This window comes from Balaenoptera physalus, assembly GCF_965194825.1.
Source record: "Balaenoptera physalus genome assembly, chromosome: 14".
NCBI lineage: Eukaryota > Metazoa > Chordata > Mammalia > Artiodactyla > Balaenopteridae > Balaenoptera > Balaenoptera physalus.
The window spans coordinates 37,423,717-37,444,868 of record NC_138893.1 but is presented as its reverse complement, the minus strand read 5'-3'; the positions used below and the strand labels follow the sequence as shown (position 1 = coordinate 37,444,868).

Sequence of the window (21,152 nt, the reverse complement as noted above, 5' to 3'; positions counted from 1 at the left end):
GTCCTTCCTTGACTTCCAGGAGCTTGACACTTCTGAAGAACTATTTTATAATGGATTTAGAATGTTCCTCAATTTGGGTTTTCCCACGTTTCCTAATGACTACATTCAGGTAATATAATCTTCAGCAGCTGTATTGCAGAAGGGATCCTATGTTCTTCTCATTGCATCCTACCAAAATGTGCACAATTTCAGTTTGTCCCATTACTGATGATGTTCACTTTAATCATTTGATTAAGGTGGTCTCTGCAGGGCTTCTCCAATATAAAAGTTATTCTTTCTCTTTTTATAATTAATAATATTATGTGAAAGGTGTGTTGAAACTGTATAAATTTCACTTTCTCCATCAAACTTTCAATTTATTATTCACTTATTTATATAACAGTTTTTCCTGTTTTATTCACTGAACAATAAATATTTTGGGTGCTCAAATTGTTCAAGATCTGGGCATTGAGAGCTTCATTAAGATGGCTTCCGTGTCCTTTGGATAAGTCTCCATATTCTTGGAGCACTTCCTTGCTTTCTGGACAAGATGTTCCCAGTCTCATCTTGTTCTTCCTCTGCTGCAGTCATTTCTCCAAGAAGTCCTCGTTCCTTTTGGTGAGAATGGCATGTAGAAGTCATGGTCTGGCATTAGGTGTTCTCTTGCTAATTGAGGTGTTGCCGCTCCCAGGCCTCTTGGTGGACAGAACTAGAAAATATGTGCATGTGTATATACACTTGCATGTGTATTTATTTATCTATCTATATATTGATAATCATGAGTTCATACTAACAGCTATAATTTCAATCCAGTATCACAGGGTTCACTTCTCCCTTTTCCACATTAATAACTCCTTTCCCTAACCAGCTGATGAACCTGGTTTCCATTACCCTTAAAATATTTACTTCAAAAAAAAAAGATCCCTTTTATGTAACCAGTCTCCCATCTTAGCTGTCATCCCCTCCCCAGTGCAGAATCCCTTCTCCCCCTACTCAGTCTCTAACACCCCTTACTGGGCTGGTCCCTGTCCCACTTGGATGCCCTCCTCACCCTGCCAAGGCTCTCCCACTGCATGCCAGACCATGCCTGCATCTGGACTCCCTCCTCATTCCGCTTGTACACCAGGTCTCCAAATCCCAAATCCCTGCGGGGGGATCCCGTCTCACCCCACTCAGGCTCTGAATCCCCACACTGGCCACACCCTCCCCAGCCTGCTGGGGCTCTGACCCCTCATGCTTGGCTGCTTCTCTGTAGAGGTGCCTTCATCACTCAGCTTGGGACAGCTTTGCACCAGGCCACCAGGGCTGTGACACCCTGTTCTGGCACACTGTGACTTCCCTCTTTCCCCTGGCATGGACCCCTCCCTCACTCTGCCCCACCTAATGGCTGTAGACTGAATTATTCAGAAAGGGAAGTGAAGGGAAGCAAAGGGAAGGGGAGGGGGAAAAGGTCACGTGATACTTTAACTGGCCATGTCTTCCTCACCTACTAGACTGAAGTCTGTGGGGAAAGGGACCACATTTTTTACATCTTTTATTTCTCAGCTCTTAACACAGTATGTGACACACAGAGACAGTTACTCAATAAATGCTTGTTAAATTAACCTTACCCAAGTTGAAAGCTGAGAACTTACCTAATTCCAGTCTTTCGCTGTTATCAATGATCTCAGTAAAATCTTCTGGGCACTATTATAGAGAGGAGAGTGAATCTTAAGCAGTTTTTTGCCGGTTGTACTCCAAAGAGGGTAGTTCTAGAAGAGTACAACAAAATGAACTTATTTTTTCACAGGACTGAGCCTTCTATATACAATCTGTGATAATTTGAACCAAATCTATGATTTATTTTGAAGTCATAAATTTAATAATAGCAATGTTAGATGCACAACTTTTATTCTTATTTAGTAGCAAAAATCATAGGTGATTAGAATTATGCATTATTTCCTCAATTTTTATAATACAGATAAATGGATTAGCTTCTATATATGCTCAGTCTTAATAGCTAATCCAAGAAACATAATACATTGAAAGGAAATTAAAGTAAATGATGTTTGGAATTAAGCAATACATAGGAATACAAAAAAAATGAGGGTTTATTCTGAAGTATAAGGCCTAGACCGTTAGTTCCAGTCATTGGCAGGAACAAGTTTTATTTGTTTGTATCATTCCTGGGAAACTTGTTCATTCATTCAAAATGTAATTATTGAACAACTAAGGGTCACCCACATAATTTGTAGGGACCAGTGCAAAATGAAAATGCAGGGTCCCTTGGTCAAAAAGTAGGAAAAAGATACTCTTAAAAGCACTAAAATATAACTTTTTCCTTTCTTGGTCTCTCTCTTGACCTGTATGGTGTTTTTGTTTGCTATTTAATCTTACCCTTCCTCAGGCACTGGGATACTCGCCAGACAAGTGTGTATCTTTACAGGCACTGGGAGCTGCATCTGGGGCAGGAGTGGGTGGGAGCTGCAGACGCACAAGGCCACCTCACATAGGGTTTCTCCTCCTGCCAGTGGCTGGACTGACATGGGGATACAGCAGTGAACGAAACAGGCAAATTTCTGTCTCTGCATCATAAAACTTATGTTCCAGCAGAAGACACAATAAAAAGTGTGTGTGTGTAGTATCTGTTAGACAGTGATAAGTTTTGTGACACTAAATAAACAGAACAGAAATGAGGGGTTTGCTCAGCGTAGGGGATAGAGTAGGGTTGCAATTTAAAATAGGGAGATGAGGAAAGCCTTCACTAAGAAGGTGACACTCAAGCAAAGACCCAAGTGTGACAGAGGCGGCCTTGTGGATATCTGGGGCAAGAATGTTGCAGGCAGAGGCCAGAGCAAATGCAAACTCTCTTCAGTAAATGCCTCAAAGATTCCAATTTAGAAAGTCTGTTTTTCTCAGAGTCAGCTTTGACTTTTCCCCCTCATTCTGTCCCTTCTTCCACATCACTAATCTTGTTTCTGGAATCTATTCCATTTTCTCCTTTCTCAATTGACTTCTCCCAGTTGAGATTTCTGTCATCTCTCACTTATTATATGAGGCTTCTAACTCCCTGCTTCAAATCTCTCTGCCCCCTCCCTCTTTTGCTGCCCATCTTCCTTACACAGCTGACAATGTCCTCTCACTCGAAAACCAGTCATGTGGCTTTCACACATCCAACCAAAATATGGAAGTGCTGGACCATTGTTATTCCCAAAATGCCATAAGAAGATTTGCCCCATATTCTAACCAAACTGATTATTTCTTATTATGGAGTATCACCTGTACATTTATACGTCCCTGCCTTTTCTCCTTCTGGAATAACTTCTTTCAGTCTCACAATTGTTGAAAACTTACTCATAATTCTAATCTCAGTTCCAATGCCACCTTCTCCCTGAAATGTTTCCTGTTCCATACAGTTACAATGAACTACTCACCTGGCTTCAGTTTTATTTAAATATTACTCTGTCCACTAGACAATAAGCTTTTCTTAAGTCAGAGATCCTATCTTATTTATCTTTACATTCATAATACCTATCTGTTTGCTTTGCATATAATATGTACTTAGTGCATGTTTGTTGAATTTAATATTAGTGATACAATTAATATTATTAGTTGTGAAGTGATAAATCCTGTATAGTGTACCTGGCAGTAATGCAAATTAGAATAACTTGAATTCAAACATAGAATAATTGGCAAGTGATTCCTGTCCTCTACCTGATCTCTTTACTCAAAGTTCCTCAGGAAAAAGAGGGGGAAACATGGAGGATTGGGTGGTGCTGGACAGGGAAAATTCAGGCAATCCTATCTCAGGAAACAGGGAGGTGGGGAGTAGGTCCCCAGTATTCTCCCAACTCAGTCTCTCTGGATCAGGCTAATAAAATGTCTATCAACTAACCAGAAGATTCCTGGAATCACAGCTGCTGTCCAAGAGGTCCCAGCAGGTTCCAGAATTGTCCCCATCAATTTTAAGCTAGAGTGATCACCACTAGGTGGCGCCAAACTTCAAACCAGAGTAGGTGGAGTTTGGATCAGATGGAGGCTGCACTCCCAGGTGGCCTGCTGCCCAGGCTCAGCTTGGTCATTTTGTTAATCTTGTAATATCACAACTTCACATTTCACACAGCTAAATTTTTTGAATACTGTCTTAGTCCATTTGAGCTGGAATAACAGAATGTCATAGATTAATTTATAAACATCAGAAGTTTATTTCTCACAGTTCTGGTGGCTGCAAAGTCCAAGGTCAAGGTGTGGGCAGATTCGATGTGTTGTGAGGGCCCATTTCCTGTTTCATTGAGAGGCGTCAGCTCTCTGGGACCTCTTTTATAAGGCACTAATCCCATTCATGAGGGCTCTACCCTCATGCCCTAATTACCTACCAAAGTCCTCATCTTCTAACACCTAGGACCATCACAGTGGGAGTTAAGATCTCAGCATATGAATTGCAGGGGGGGCACAAACATTGTCTATAACAGACACCACTGATTGCATTATGGCAGGGCTCTACTTTTATACCATTTTCTAAGATCTTACTGTATACCAGATACTGTGCCAGCCAGTTTACATGCTTTATTTCTAATCCTTACAGTAGCCTACAAGGAGGTAGGTACAGATATCTTTATTCCGTTGGTAAAAAATCTGATGCTAAGAAAAGAAAAGTCCCTGGCCTAAGATTGTACAGCTAAGTAACTGGCAGACCTAAGTAAGAATTGGATTTAAGCCTGACTCTCATGTCATACTCTTCATAATTCCACTCATAAAAGAAGGAAGGAGATCAGGAAAAAGTAGTGGAGAAAGAAAGGTAGAGAAAGGCACTTTTGAAACAGGAGAAAAATAACTGAAGGATGTTGCCTTCTCTGTTTTCTTTACCCCAGAGGTCGATTCTGCCCAGGAAGAAAGAAGCTTCTAACTTTGTCCATTATTTTTGTTCCTTTCCTGCTTATCTCCCACACCAGAGACTCCCACCAAGACTCTTATGGACTAAATGTTCATGTTTCCTGAAGGTTGAAGCTGTAACCCCTAATGTGATGGTACTAGTTAGTAGGTGTGGCCTTTCGGAGATAATTAGGTTTAGATGAGGTCATGAGGGCGGGGTCCTCGTGATGGGATTAATGCCCTTATAGGGAGAGACCTGAGAGCTGAGAGCTAACCACTTCACAGCCCGTGTGAGCACTCAGCAAGAAAGCAGCTCCCGCAAGCCAGGAAGAGAGTCCTCACCAGAAGCGGCCCGTGACGGCACCCTCATCGCAGATTGCCCAGCCTCCAGGACTGGCATAAGTAAATGCCTGTTTAAGCCGTCTAATCTTTTGTTATATTTTGTTATAGCATCCGAGCTGACTGAGACAATGACTTTGCATTTTCTTTAAACATTCAAGTGAAAGGCCTTTTGCCCAAGCAGACCCATCTCAGAGGCAGGTTCACATTCCCATTTCCCAGCTCTTGATGGAGATGGCAGACTTTTTGTCTTTGTGGTCATTTTCTGCACCTGAACCCAAGGTTTTCCCAGCCATCTAGATCTAGTCTGGTCCTTATCTCTGGTAAGGGTAAACCCTTCCTCTCTTGCTTTAATGCCCTGTATTTTCCATCATTTGGGGACTCAAACCTCTGGTAAAGGTGGCTAGTTAACCCTTTGTCTTGTCTGACCTTAAATGATTGCCTGTTTTGACCTTGAGGAAATGAGTCCTCTAGGAAATATAATCTTTATGGCCACTTGGAAAACTTTACGGTGGAGTAGGGTACTTTGCCATGGAGGAAACAAAGAGGAGAGAAAGAGAGCAAAGATCAGTAAGAGGAAAAGAGAAAACTTCGGTGCAGAAGGTTCTGAAATTTCAGTGAATTGTTATGCTTCCAATTGTGTTTAATAAACCATTCTCCCCTTTATTTGCAATAAGCATGTGTTGGAATATTATCTTTGAAATGCAAATTATGTGGTTAACCATTTTTCACTTTCTAAACTCTTTGATCATTTAACTTGTGGATAGGGGATATTGTTCATGGACTACACCCAAATGATCTCTACCCACACAGCTTAGTGTCTGCATTACTGCGACTTTATTTTTCAGTTGTCTTCATTAACATGACTTCACTGTTCTACCATCTTCATCAGCATGATTTTACCATTCCAAGAAACTCTTGCTCAGGAAGATAAAAATTGCAAATAACTTTCTTGTTCTTTTTAGGAACTTTTGGAAAATCTATTTAAAGGAATATTAAACTACTCAACTTTCAATAGATGGAATCAAATAACTGATTAATCTCTAAGATCGACTTTGAAACTTTCACCTTGTGTGTCCAACAATCCTAAATTATTATATTGTAATCCTTAGCCAATCTCAGTCAAGCCCTGCCCTAGTGAAAGACCTGCCTTAAACCAGAATGTCCACCCTCAACTCCCTCCCAGAAAACTCCTTAAATATCCAGACTTTGCCCTCCTGCTTCTGAAAGACCTCTAAAACTGTGCCTAGGAAGCTGTCTCCCTCTTTCTGGTAAGCAGTGAACTCAGCTTATTGACAGGCTTGGAAAAGCCTATTTTGATGATATTTTGAGGGAGCCAACATTCAACATGGAGGTGATTGAAACCATTTCCTCTCAGGCTTAGGAAATTAAATTAAAGGTCTAATTCTTTAGGAATTAGAGGAAAGAGAAGCCTCTCATCTTTATCCTGTAGAATCTGTAAACTCATCACATTTTTCTTTGGGGAGAAAGTATACCAACTGTCAAAAGCTTACAGTAGTAAGCGCGGAGATGGAAAAAAGAATTAATCATCTTTGTCTGAGGAAACTAAGTGGAAAAAAATACAAAATCACTTTAAAAACAATTCATTTGAAGTTACATTTTGAGATTACATTATTTTCTCCCTGGCATTCAGACACCTGAAATTCACTTTAAAATATGTTGGTGAACAATTCTTATTCTCCAGAAGTACATTTTTAAAACAGCAATATTTCATAATAACAGTATAAAATGAAAATAATTGACTCTTTTGCCTTGTGGCACTTGGTTTTTAATCTAAATAGATATGAAACATACTGACATTCACCTATATGAGACATTTGTAGACATAAGAGAAATTAGGTCACAAGCCTGTAAGACTAGTTCATAAATCAGCCAATCAGAAAATTGATAAAACTTTTCCAGAACACTATCCAGGGACTCCTTATTCCTTTGCAATTCGTTACCTGTTTTATATGTCCTTTTAGGAAGGGTTCCTCTCCCATTGAATGCTTGGCAAAAGGAATGCATATGATAGAATTTACAAGAGCTTACAACATTTATGTCATTTTTGATTTAACAATTTTGGAAGACTTGTTCAAAAATTACTCCTGATTTTAGTTTTCTTTGGAGTTTTCTAAAATGCTACTGCCATCAGGGCATAAAAGCCATGCAGCCAGTAGTAGAAATGCCCTCATGTAACCATTAAGACTGCACTAAAAGGCAAAATGTTGCAGCTAAGAGTATTTTTAATGACTTGAAATTGCTTGGAGTGCTTTCTGGAAGTAAAAGGATGCTGATTTATTTACCTAGTATACTTATCTAAATTAATTTGGCAGGATTACTTTGGACCTAATCCTCTTACAATGAAATTTATATGTTAATATTTTTAAATGGTGCATCATTCTTTTCTTGAATGATATAATATATTGCAATGACATGAATCTACCAACAGTCATTAAAGAAAGAAGTAAATTAACCCATTGCTGAAACAGGAGCAAGGACTACGTTTTTACATAGACTACATTTATGATTTTATGTGACCTTGCAAATAAAACATCACTATTTAAACTGTTAATGAGAACAAATAGAATCACATTCTATTTCTTGTTTCCCCTCATGGACACTTTCCACTAGAAATATGGAAGGGGCTTTACTCTGGCATAATTTTTTGTCATAGTGTTTTTTTTTACATTTTAAATGATTGGACTTTTTGTATACCTTTCTTATTAAGCACAATCTTTATTACAGGTTGAATACTAATGAGATTCTCAGTATAGAGCATTTTTGTGTATTTGTTGCCTTTTTATGGAACTAGTAACCATAATTACTAACATATAAATAGACTCTTCCAAGAGCAAAGTCAGAACAGGTGTACTTTGTGATGTAAATATTCACTTATTCCAGTTTTATATCTTGTGTTTTTCTCCAGTGATGAACATCTTCTTGGTCCTTAGGGTCATGGCCTTGCCAATAAGTATAAATATCATGAGATGCTTATGAACTATGAAATACATTTTTGATAATTAATAATTGATGTGCATTTTAAATGAATGTGTAAGGTTCGTATAGCTGACATTTAATTCATTTTTACTATGTGCCAGGTACCGTGGTGAGATGTTGAAACCCTAATCCCCAGTGTGATGATATTTGAAAGTGGGGCCTTTGGGAGCTAATTAGGTCATGAGGGTGGAGTGAATGGGATTAGTGTCCTTAAAGGAAGAGACATGAAAGAGAAGATCTCTCTCTCTCTGCCCCGTGAAGCACAGGGAAAAACTGGCTCTCTATTCAAGAAGGAGAGTCCTGAGCACACTGGTTCTCAGACTTCCAGCCTCCAGAACTGTGAGAGATCAATGTCTATTGTTTAAGCCATCCAGTCTACGGTATTCTGTTATAGCAGCCTGAAATGACTAAGATGGCACATCACATAACTGTCTTCTAAATTTCTTACAAGAACTATTGTAGCATTACTTTAGAAAGGAACAAAATTAAGGTGGTAGAGGTTAAATAGCTTGTCCAAGACACACAGTAACTAAAAGTTGTCCAGGATTTGGATCTAGGTTTGTATACACTCCCTAGATAGATAGAGCTCTTAACTAATGGATTGGCCAAAAACTTCATTCAGGTTTTTCTGTAAGATGTTATGGAAAAGCCCAAACGAACTTCTTGGCCAACCCAATACTTTCATGCACTGCTTTTCAAATTTACTTGTCTTGATTGACCCTAACATATCCCCAGGACACACAAAAATACTTGAATCCATGCATACCACAAAGAACAAAGGCACAGGAACCTTAAAATGAAAGCCATGACTTTTTGTTGTGACGTTATGCAGTAGAGGTAGATTTCCTACCTCCTACACATTTCCCAAGTGGGAACACATTAAATTATAGGGGAGTCAACTTGAAAATAGTATTAAATATGCAAAGTATTTTCTACAGCTCCTTGGAAATATATATCAATTTATTTTAAAGACTGTAGGTTAGTTTATAGGTTAGTCTAACAAAGTATAGGTTAAATCAAAAGAATAATTTGCAAACTGTGTATATGTTATGTGTGTGTGTTAGATGGGCAGAGATGGAGTTCAGAGCAGTATGCCCACTAGGAAAATATGTGAAAATATGGAGATATTTTTCAAGGGGGTACACATCCCACACCCAAACATTCCCCATCTCCCTACAAATGGTAGAAAAGGATGCTCCTTCGTTATTCAGCCTAAAAATCCAGTATGGCCTTATCTACAGTCCTATTAGTCTATCCTATTCCCTTGACTATAGAAAGTTCTGCCAGTCCCAGAAGAGGACATTCTAAGGTTGTTCTTGCATGCCTCACTCTCCCGTGAAAGCATATTGTGTTGGTTTCAAGATGCTGCATTATTTTTTTAACAGTGTCATGATTCTTTCTTCTCTTTACATCTGGTAGTTATCTACTTCCACAGATCCATTCTCTCTCTGTTCACCATTTAAGATTCTGTAATTTTCATAAATACGTGAAACAGTGGTTAGATAATTCAGAAATTCATACCACTCATGTTTTAGCTGTTCTAAATCAAACATTTACTGCTCACTATTTCTTTCCAGCTATTTCATTCCACTGCTACATCACCTACTTGCCTCTGCTTGGCTAGAGGTGTGTTGAGAGAGTGCCAGGGAGTTTAGTTCTATGTACTAGGACAGAACCAAAAATCAACTTTAACTTGCCAGGATCCTGTTTTCTCCAGCCGCAGGATGGGGGAGGATACTTATACACACAGGCAGTCTGTGGCTTGAAGACATAGCCGGCAGTTTGTCCGTTAGTGACTTTTACAGACCTAGATTCTAAAAATCATCCCAATAATAACCTTATATTATGTAAGAAAAATCTACAATGGAATAGATTTTCACATTCAGAAATTATGTTCATTTTCCCAGCATGATATCCACTTACCTAACACTTTATGCTACATAAAATGATAAATTATCCAGTGTGATCTAAAACCATCAGAAACGTTTAAAAGTTTTATAGTACAGTATTTTAAAGTTTACTAACCATTATATAAAATTAATAAGATAGTTTATATAGTTTCTTGCTTTATTGATTGTGAGTAATAACCTGTAGATGGGAATATAGTAGAATGATGTGACTAACTGCCTTTAAAAGAAACATTTAAACTTGAGTCATTTTTTTCGGTGTTTTCTCGGATTCTTTTCACTTCTGAAATCTTAGAGAGAAATGGTCAGATATTGAGTTGCTTTATTCACTAAAAATTTTCTGGAGAATTTCTTTAAGGGACGATGTGGATTTTAATGCATAAATTTTTTAGACAGACTATTGAAGTTGAAATTTCATTTCAAGAGGCAGTCAGCTTTGTTTAACTCTATATTTTTAGGATCCAAAGTTACTGAACCAGACTTTGCTTTAATTAATAACTATAGGATGTGAGGCAGTTCCACTGCTGCTTTTTCTATTAACTTGCAATTTCCTGTAGGAAATTAATAAAATGAAAGAGGGGGGTGGCCAGCAAGAATAAATACATGCTACAGCTGCAAGTCACTAAAATTCATCAGAATAAATTAAGCTACACAGTTTTGTTTTTAATTCTATGAAGTTTCTTAATTCTTAAGGCAAATTTGACAAAGGAACAAAAGTGACAAATAATCCAAAAGTGTTCAAATTTAATATAAAATGTATTATTTAATTAACTGGTTAAGATGTAGAAATTTGCTAAGTAGTGTAGCTCAATGGTTAAGAAAATAGATTCTAGAAATAAACTCCCTGAATTCTGCCTCTGCCATTCACTAGCAGTGGCAATTTGGGCAATTTATAACACTTAACCTTCTATACCTCTTTACATTTATGTTTAAAATCAGAACCAAAATAACACCTATCTCATAGGGTTGATGTGAAAATTCAGTGAGTTAATATGTATAGTACCTGGAACACAGTACGTGCTACACTTGACTGCACTTAGCATTTTTTTTTCTTCAATATTATTTTTCGAGTATCTTTTCATTAAGCTATCTCTTCCCATAACCACTGGAACCAAATCTTTGGAAGAGAAATTGAATTTTTAAAAACACTCCCAAATTTTGTTTTGTTTTTCTGAGTCTTTCACCATTTATTTGCTTACTTTTTAAGTGATTTGCCTGGGAATCCAATGGGTGCCCTTGGTTGTACGTACATACTTTTAAGTCAATATTATAAGTACTAAATCCAAGTGTCTGATATTTTTTTTGAGTAAAAAGATTTCTCTTGCTGAGATTCTAGAAAATTCTTGAAAAAATATTTGGAAGAATACTGCCAATTGACCAGGATACTTAAAGAAACACAGGGACTTTTAATTACCAGCATCTAGATATGCAACTCACCTGCACTGGTAAGGGCAGCCGGCTCTTCAGAGTGTGGTTGCCTTTTCATAGCTATGCCTATGCTCATTCTACAATCGATATGTATCGCGATTTAAATAAAGACATAATACAATGTAGAATTAAGGCGTATGCTGCTTTGACTGTATTGTTTATCTACATAGCACTAACAAATTTTAGTTGTGGCTTCCTTTGAATTCCTTTGAAATGCCTAGTCAGTGATATACCTGAGATAGCTTCTTGTTCTTTTTTATTACGTGCTTATGTGCTCACCTGGTTGTGTCTTGTTACTAGGATTGCCTTTTAAAATTGCTTTTAATTTCCCAAGTTAATTAAAGGTTTCTCTTACATTTACAGGCTCCCTAGTTTTGAGAGTTTTTTTTTTGTTTTTCCTGAGACGGGGAGAAGTTGGAGGAGTAGTACCTTTTATCATTCCATTTAATATGATTTATCTTTGCTATATGAATTATTAAGCTATTATGTTTTATTAAGTAATAATAATGAGTGACTGAAACAAATGTTAATAAAATGACTAAAATATACATGCTAACACATTCATTGGTGTGGTTTTTTTTTTCTTCCTAGCACTGGTTTAAGTGGACTATACTTGAGAAGGTTATTGTTTGGAAAATGTTGCTTATTTGTTGTTTTTCATGCTTAAGATGACATTTGCAACATTTTCAAAGTGATGTCTTTTTCAGTGTAGCACGCTTAAACTAGTGCTAGGAGGAAATTTTTCCTTTTTACTGAAGGTAAATAGAATTCCTTAGTATGAACATTTCATAATTTGTTTATCTTTTCATCAGTTTATAGACTTTCATCTTGTTTCCAGTTAGAAGCTATCATGAGTAAAGCTGGTATGAACATTTATGAACAGATCTTTTTTTGTGGACACATGTTTTTATTTCTCTTGGTTAAATACCTAGGAGTGTACTGTACTGGTAGACTGTGTGATAAATAGATGTCTTACTTTATGAGAAACTGACAAACTGTTTTCAAAGGGGCTACACTGCTACACATTCTCACCAGAAATCTGTGAAAGTTCCAGTTGCTCCACATCCCAACGCTTGGTATAGTCAGACTTTTCAATTCTAGACATTCTATAGGATATCTTATCGTGGTTTAATTTTTCAGCTCCCTGATGACTACTGATGTTGAGCATCTTTTCATTTGCTTATTGGCCGTTTATTATATAACTTGTTTGGTGAAGTCTCTGCTCAAATTTTTTTTTTTTTTTGCCCACTTTTAATTGGGTTGTTTGTCTTGCTATTAAGTTGCAAGAATTGTGAGATTTTTAAAAATACATTTTGGATACAAGTCTTTTATCATATATGTGTTTTGCAAATATTTCCTCCCAGCTTGCCCTTTCCTTTTCTTAAGGTTATCTTTTGAAGAACGAATGTTCTTTTGTTAATGTTCAAATTATTGAATTTTTTTTTTTATGAATTATGCTTTTGGTGTCAAATTTAAGAAATCTTTGCCTAAGTCAAGGTCACATAGGTTTTCTTGTTTCCTGCTAGAAGTTTTATGCTTTAGCTCTTACATTCAGATCTATATTGCACTTTGAGATTTTGTTTTGTTGGTTTTTCTTGTTTGCTTTTTGCTTGATATAGTGTGAAGTATGGGCTTAAGTTCTTCTTATTAATATGGATATCTAATTGGTCCAGTACTTTCCTTGCCCCCATTGTATTACCTCAGCCGTTTCATTGCAAATCAATTGACTATATATGTGTGTTTCTATTTATTGACTCTATTCTGTTCTATTGATGTATATGGCTATCCTTATGCCAATCCCACAATGTCGTGATTATTGTGATTTTATAGTAAGACTTAAAACAAAGTAGTGTGAATCCTACAATATGTGCTTCTCTTTCAGATATGTTTTGGCTATTCTAGGTTTTTTGAAATTCCATGTAAATTTTAGAATCAACTTTTCAATTTCTAAACAAACAACAACAACAACAAAAACCCAGCTGATTATTGATTGGAGTTGGGTTAAATCTATGGATCAATATGGGGAAAACTGATATCATAACAGTCTTGTGTCTTCTAATCTATAAACGTGATAGTACCTCTCCATTTATTTAGGTTCTCTTTACCTTCTCTCAGCAATGTTTTGTGGTGAAGTATTTTGCTAAATTTGTATTTATTTCACTTTTTTATGCTATTGTAAATGGCACTTTTTTCATTTTAATTTCTAATTTTTGTGGCCATTGAATACTGAAATACAGTTAATTTTTCATATTGATCCTTTATCTTGTGATCTTTCTAAACTCAAGTTATTAATTTTAATAGTTTTTTTTTGTAGATTTTTTAAGGTTTTCTACATAGAAAATCATGTCCTCTGCAAATAAACAGTTTTAATTCTTCCTTTTCCATTCGTATGCCTGTTATTTCTTTTACTTGCCTTATTGCATTGGTTAGGACTTCTAATACACTATTGTATTAAGGTGTTGCCAGCCAACATCTTTGCTTTATTGCTATATTAGGAAGAAAACATTCAGTCTTTCACCATTAAATATGATGTTAAATTTAGGGTTTTTTAAAATGTTCTTTATCAGGTTTAAGAAATTTCCTTCTTAGTTTGCTGAGAATTCTTGTCAGGATTCACTGCTGACTTTTGACAGTGTTTTTCTGCATTTTTAAAGATAATCTCATTGTTTTACTTTTTTAGTTTGTTGGTATGGTAATTTAAGTTGATTGATTTTCCAATGTCAAATTGACAGTGTCTTTTTGGTATTAACCTCACTTAGTCATGATGTATTATCTTCCTTATATATGGCTAAATTCAATTTGCTATTTTTAAAGGTTTTTATTTTACCTCTATGTTCATTAGGTACATTGGTCTGTAATTTTGATTATTTGCCATGTCTTTGTGCAACTTTGGTATCTTAAGTAATGCTGGCTTCATAAAATGGGTGGGAACATGTTCCCTCCTCATCTGTTTTCTTGAAGAGCTTGTATAGAATTGGTATTATATCACGCTTAGTGTTTGCTAGAAATTATTAAGTAAAGCCACCTGGTCTCTGTGTTTGTGGGGGTGGGGCATGGGAGAGGGGGATAGTTTTAACAAATTCTTTAGTAGATTATATTTCTTTAATAGTTATGAGATATTCCAGTTATATAGTTCTTTCTGAGTACATTTTGGTGTTTGTGTTTTTCCAGGAATTAGTCATTTTATCTAAATTGTCAAATCAATTGGCATTCCTTTATTATCTTTTTAATGTTCCCTTATTATTTTTTAATGCTTGTAGAATCTACAGTGATGTTTTCTCTTTTATTTCTGATCTATGTCTTCTCTTTTTCTCAATCAGTCTGGCTAGAGATTTATCAAATTTATTGATATTTTTCCATGAAATAGCTTTTGGCTTTATGGATTTTTTTTACTTTTGTTATTATTTTGTATGTAATTGATACTTGTATCTTTATTTCTTTCTATCTGTTTGGGTTTAATTTACTATTTATTTCCTGGTGTCTTAAAAGGGGAGCTTGGATTATTGATTTGAGACCTTTCTTCTTTCTTAGTATAAGCATTTGAAGTCATAAATTTTCCCCTAAACACTCTTCAGCTACATTGCACAAATTTTGGTATGTTGTTTTTTCATTTTCATTCAGTTCAAAACACTTTCCAATTTTCATTATGAATTCCTCTTTGATTCTTGGGTTATTTAAAGACACATTGTTTAATTTTTAAATATTTGGGAATTTTCCAGATATCTTTCTGTGATTTATTTCTAGTTTAATACTGTTTTGGTCAGAGACTATTCTTGTATGTTTTCCCTACAAAACTACCTTTTAAATTTGTTGAGGCTCAGAATATGATCTGTTTTGGTGAAAGATCCATGTACTCTTGAAGAGAATATATATTCTGCTCTTGTGCAGAGTTCTAGAATTGCCGATGAGGTCAATTTTGTTGATAATATTACTCACGTTTCCTGTGTCCTTAGTTTTGCATTCTTACTGATCTGTCATTAGTTTTATGGTCTTATTAAAAGAGAAGTGTTAAAATATCTAACTATAGTTGTGGTCTTATTGATTTCTTCTTTAAATTCTGTCAGTTTTTGCTCCATGTATTTCAAAGCTCTTTTATTAAGCATGTACACATTTAGGATTATTACCTTGTGTTGATGAATTGACTTCTTTATCATTATATAATGTCCTTCCCTTTTCCTGATAATTTTATGTTTGGTTTGATATTTACTTTTCCTGCTATTTATGTATCCACTCCAGCTTTCTTTTAATTGGTGCTTGCATGGAATATCTTTTTTTCATCTTTTTACTTTTCACCTATCTGTGTATCTATATTTAAAATGGGTTTCTTGTAGACAGCTATAATTAGGTTTTGCTTTTTTGTCCAATATGACAATTCTGTCTTTTAATTTATATATTTAGACCACTTACATTTAATGAAATTATCAATATGGCTGGGTTAAAATCTATTATCTTATTATTTGTTTACAAGGTCCTTGTTTGGGCCTTGCCCTGTCTCTATAATCTCATGCATGTTTCACAACATTTCTTTTCTCCTACTCTACATGTAGACATTATAAGCTTATTCTAATTCCTCCAATGGGCCACATTTTGACAGCCTCCTGATATTTTCACGAGCTCTTCTCTCTGCCTAATTCTCCCTGCTCTGTCTTCCCCTGTTTCTCAACCTCACTTGACTAATTTTTGCTCATCCTTTATACCACAATAATAATTGTATTCCACTAAGAAGCTTTTCTTATAGTTCAAGTCTGGGGTAAGTGCCTTTCCCTACCTTTGGTTCACCTACACTAGAGTTTGTCATATTAGCATTGATTGCTTAATTTAAGCTCTGTATAGAAGGAATAGGCTAGAGAATGAATGAAGATGCCTTTCTCTTCAAAAGGAGAACCCCTCAGACAGATTGCCATGAGAGTCTGACACTCTGCCACACTCTTGGAATCTCCTTTTGAAGTGACACTATGAGTTCTCTTACCCATCCTGCCTGAGATCATCTCAGTAAAAATAATGAGAGTCCCCTGACATCCCTGCAGAGATGTATTTTCCTTACATGTAGTCTGTTTCACCACAGTGTAGTTAGGCATTTTTGTTTTGTTATTTTTTAGCGAGTGAGACCCAAAGGAGGCTCTCTTTCAGATAATTTCTGGTTTTGTCAAACTAAAGAAGCATGTGTATATGTTTAGAAAACTGAAGCTGAGTTGTTGAAAATTCAATGCTGTTGTTTTTCACTAATAGTAATCTGAATTGTATCACTGGCAGAATATCAAAATCTGACTTTATGCTATTGCAATAGTATAGCTGCTGATTGTGCTTGGTACCCTTAAATTATCACAGAAAATTTAAATAACTTTTTCTAAATTGATTTTTTAAATTTCCACAACAAAATTCATTACCATTAGTATATCAAGACAGCAGCAATTGTAAGTGGTACTAAATAATAGATAGACGTCTAAAGAACAATATGTAGTGTTTAAAAAAATCCTTACCAGACAAATTACAGTAATAGGTATTGATGAGAAATGTGGTTTATCTATTTATAGAAAACAATTACAGCAGACATTTTCAAGTATATTTCTTCTTACTCCCTTAATTAACTTTAATCAGACATTCTTAGAACATCTTGTACCTACAAAAAATGTTCTTTGACAACCAAGTGCAATCTGAAGAGAAGAATCTTGTAAGAGTTATTTATTGTTTTCATTTGATCCATAATGGTGAATATCATTTTCATTATGCTGGTGGTAGGAAGCTACAGTTATGTATTGTTTTTGGAAAGAGGAGAAAATGATATCCTATTTTAAAAAACCTTAATAAAATAGGTCAAAACCCAGTTCAATCCCTGAGCATCACATAAATGTAAGATCAAGTAACTGAATGATCTAATTCAGCCTTCTAAATATTCCTGTACCTTAATTTAGGGAGCAAATATGAAAGTATAATTTGTAAATCAGTTAATACTTTTAAAGATCCTGCTTGAGTCATCATAATATCAGCCATATTGGGAAAATATCAAGATGTTGATTTGGTCAGCAATGGTAATTTGCCTTCCCCGAAATATACATATATATATATATTTTTTTTTTAATTAAAAAAATTACTTCCAAAGTGACTTTTCAGAACTAGTCATTGACTGAAGATCAGAATATTGTAGTGGTCCCTTTTTTAATAAAAAGGTTATATGCTTATTTTTATCATTTTGATTATTTTAATCTACCCAATACATCTTATTAAAATCAAAATATAGAGTTTAATTCTTGAAAATAAGTTCCTAATTTGCAGGAAGCATTCCAGGTATAGAGACGTATGCAACCCTGAGCTACTAGCTATGTAGAGACAGAAGCGTTAAAAAGAGCAATTGGCCAGCTGGACCAGGCAGTCTGAATGTTGTCTTCCTTCAGTGTGATTGTTCAGAGTGTTCTTCAACATGTCTTTGAATTACTAGAGAGCATTAACCATCAGGGTTCAAGAAGGGCTTTAGCCAAGAGGGTAAGGCAGAAAGAAGAAGAGGAGGAGGCGGTTCTGGTGTGTTTATAGGTGAAAGCACTCTTAATTTTCACAGCGCCGATCTTACCGTCTAGGTTGTCAGAAAGCACACAGGAAGTAGTCATGAGACCTGGGTGTGAGTTCAACCTCTATATACCTATTAGGTGTAAAATCTGAGGCAAGTTATCAAGTCTCTGTGGGCCTCAGTTTCTTCATCTATTAAAAATATGATAGTAGTATCTACCTCACAGAATTATTGCGTTATCTAAATTCCATAGTCATGTGGGAATAAAAACCTTTCTCAAATGGCAAAGCATGGTACATTCATTAATCACAGCTCACATACATAATCAGGTTAGGAGCACATTTCCAGAATTACATCCCTATGTTATGCTGGTATGAATAGGTGGTAGCCATTAAGCAAACCAACAAACAAACACCAAAAATTCAGTCCCTAGCTTGTCCCTGTAGTAGTATGAAATCCAGTCTATTTCTACACTTCTTTCAGGCTTATCTTATTCTCACTTCAAATTGAGAATAATAAAGACTCAGAAGCTGAGACTGGGTGCGGAGAACGTGCTCTAAATTGTGAGAACCCTGCACTGTAGAAAAATACAGTTTTATTATTTGAAAGTAATAAAATTACTCTGTTCATGTATTTGAATTTTATTTCAAGTACCTAAAAATGAAGTTGCTATTAAGTTACACCACCACAGATCCAGTTTTTTTTCTTAATTATGTTTTCTTCAGTGCTTTTCTTAAATCACAAATTGAGTGAAGCTTGACAAATATCCAAAGAGACGTACTAACCTAGCAACAAATTAGCCTCCCATCTTTAAGTCAGTGTTAGTGGACTATCTTTAAGTGGAGGTTGACTTAAGAACAGAGATTTTTTTCTTTAACTTTCTCTCCTTATCAGGCAGGATTTAACAGAACAGAAATATGTGTATACATAAGTAGAAATGTGTGCACAGAATCAGTGGAAGTAGCGGGAGGAGCCTCTAGACCCACATCTATGTTATAAAGGCTAGAAAATGAGAAAGTGGTGGGATTCTGAATAGATGTTGTACATTTTATCTTCTCAGTGATTTCCTGCCTTAAAATTCTTCTAAAAATTATATTTCAATCTCAGATTGCTGGATAAGAGGGAGGATAAATAGGAAGCCAAGCTGATTCCATGAACCTTCAGTACTGTTCCACATAAGCATGCAGTATGGGGCTAATTATGTTCTGTGGGAACACTCTCTAGAAACAGATTCAGTGAATTACAGTCTTGGGGCTAAACAAGATAATTTTAAGTGAAAAGAAATCCCTCTTCAGTGTGACAGTAGAAAACAAGAAACATTCACATTATCACCGAACTTCAGTCAGTGAGCGCAGACTTTAATCACTTAAGTCTAGCTCTACCTGCTAAACTGCTGGGATTCGTTGCATCTGTGATCACACGACATGATCTGCCAACTGCAGCTTCTCACAATCTGCCAGTTTGTCTGCAAGGGACCCCTGGCTGCCATGTGTCACTGAGTTCTTTTGGCTGTTGCCCCACATGAGTGACACTGAACAATGGGAGATCCAGTTGACCATGGCAGGAGGTTAAGAATGAGATGTACCAACTTGTGTTTTTGTGTTTGTTTACATCTTTTAATTCCTGAGTGGAATTCCACTGTGTGGATATACTATAGATTTTTTATCCATTCAGTTGGGATGCATCCAGTTTGGGGATGTTACAACAGATACTTTGAAAATGTATATACAAGCTTGTGTGTGAATATAAGTTTTCATTCTCTAGGATAAATCCCAACAGAGGGATTGCTGAATCCTATGTTAAGTATACGTTTAACTTTTTAAGAAGTTGGCAAACTGCCTTCCAAAGTGACTGTTCCATTTTATACAGCCACCAGCAATGTAGGAGAGACCCATTTGCTTCACATCTCTGCCAGCACATTGTATTGGTAATATTTTGCCAAATCTATTATAATAAACATATAGTGGTTAAAAAAAAAAAAAAGAATGAGATGTATTATAAGTCATTCACTCAACAAATACTTAGTGAACATCTACTGCGTGCCAGACACTTGGGCACACATCGTAAGAACTTTTATTTGGAATCTAAAACATCAAATACATAGAAGCAGAGAGTCAGATGGTGGTTACCAGGAGTGGGGAGATAGGGAAAATTGAGTAGCAGGGATGATGGTCAAAGGTACAAAGTTGCAGTTATGTAGCATGAGTAAGCCTAGAGATCTAATATACAACATGATGGATATAGTTAATAACGTTGTATTGAATACTGGAAGTTTGCTAAGAGAATAGATTTCAGGTGTTCTTATCACACACTAAAAATGATCATTGTGTGGAGATGATAATTAGCTTGACTGCAGTAATCATTTCACTATGTATATCAAATCATCATGTTGTACACCTTAAATACATATAGTTTTATTTAAAATAAACAAGTAAATAAACAAATAAATATTTCAAATCCAGATATTTCTGGCTGTAATGCCTTAATGCCTGTCCCCTTTCATCTATATCATAGACCCTCACTATGGGGGAAGAAAATTAGTAGCTCTGATCCATAATGTAGCCCTCAACTCTCTTTCAACAACTAGAATAAAATCACGTCTAGAGTTGCATGTGGGTTATGACAGGTACTCCCCAAATCATATTTGTCTGTTATGTAAAATAGAAACTCTTTTCCTTCACCTAACTGTTCCTTTTCCTACTGAGCTGTTGGATAATTTGCAAGGAAATTGCTTCTCTAAACACAAATCCCAGGCCAGATTGAAAATAAAGAGCTCGTAGTCCGTTTTCGGGTATGATGTATCATCCCACTTCCCCTTCGGAATCCCCACGCTTCCACCTGCATGTTTACTTGTACAGATTTGGCCCCAGAGCCAGTGGAACACAGGAGGCCTCTGAGGACATCTTTAAAGCCAAGAATTTAAGCTCCATCTCCTGGTCTACTTTAAATAACCAAGAACATAAGGTTTTTCTCTTGACCTTTGAATTGGGGAGCAAATATGATTATGCTGGCCTACTACTATTTTTTTAATTTCAGAAAAAAATTATGAAATTATTTATGAGGTAATAATAAATGTGATTTAGATTCCTAGTATGGATTTCATGAGACTAAAGTATCTGAGGGCTTCAAGCACCTGAAAGATCATC

General features: G+C 35.9%; 1 protein-coding gene across 10 annotated transcripts in view; it reads left to right on the top strand.

Annotated features, from left to right (window-relative positions):
- ATRNL1 (attractin like 1) overlaps nucleotides 1-21,152 on the top strand; it is a 715,591-nt gene that overhangs the window by 528,624 nt on the left and 165,815 nt on the right. The gene's annotated exons all lie outside the window — the stretch shown is intronic.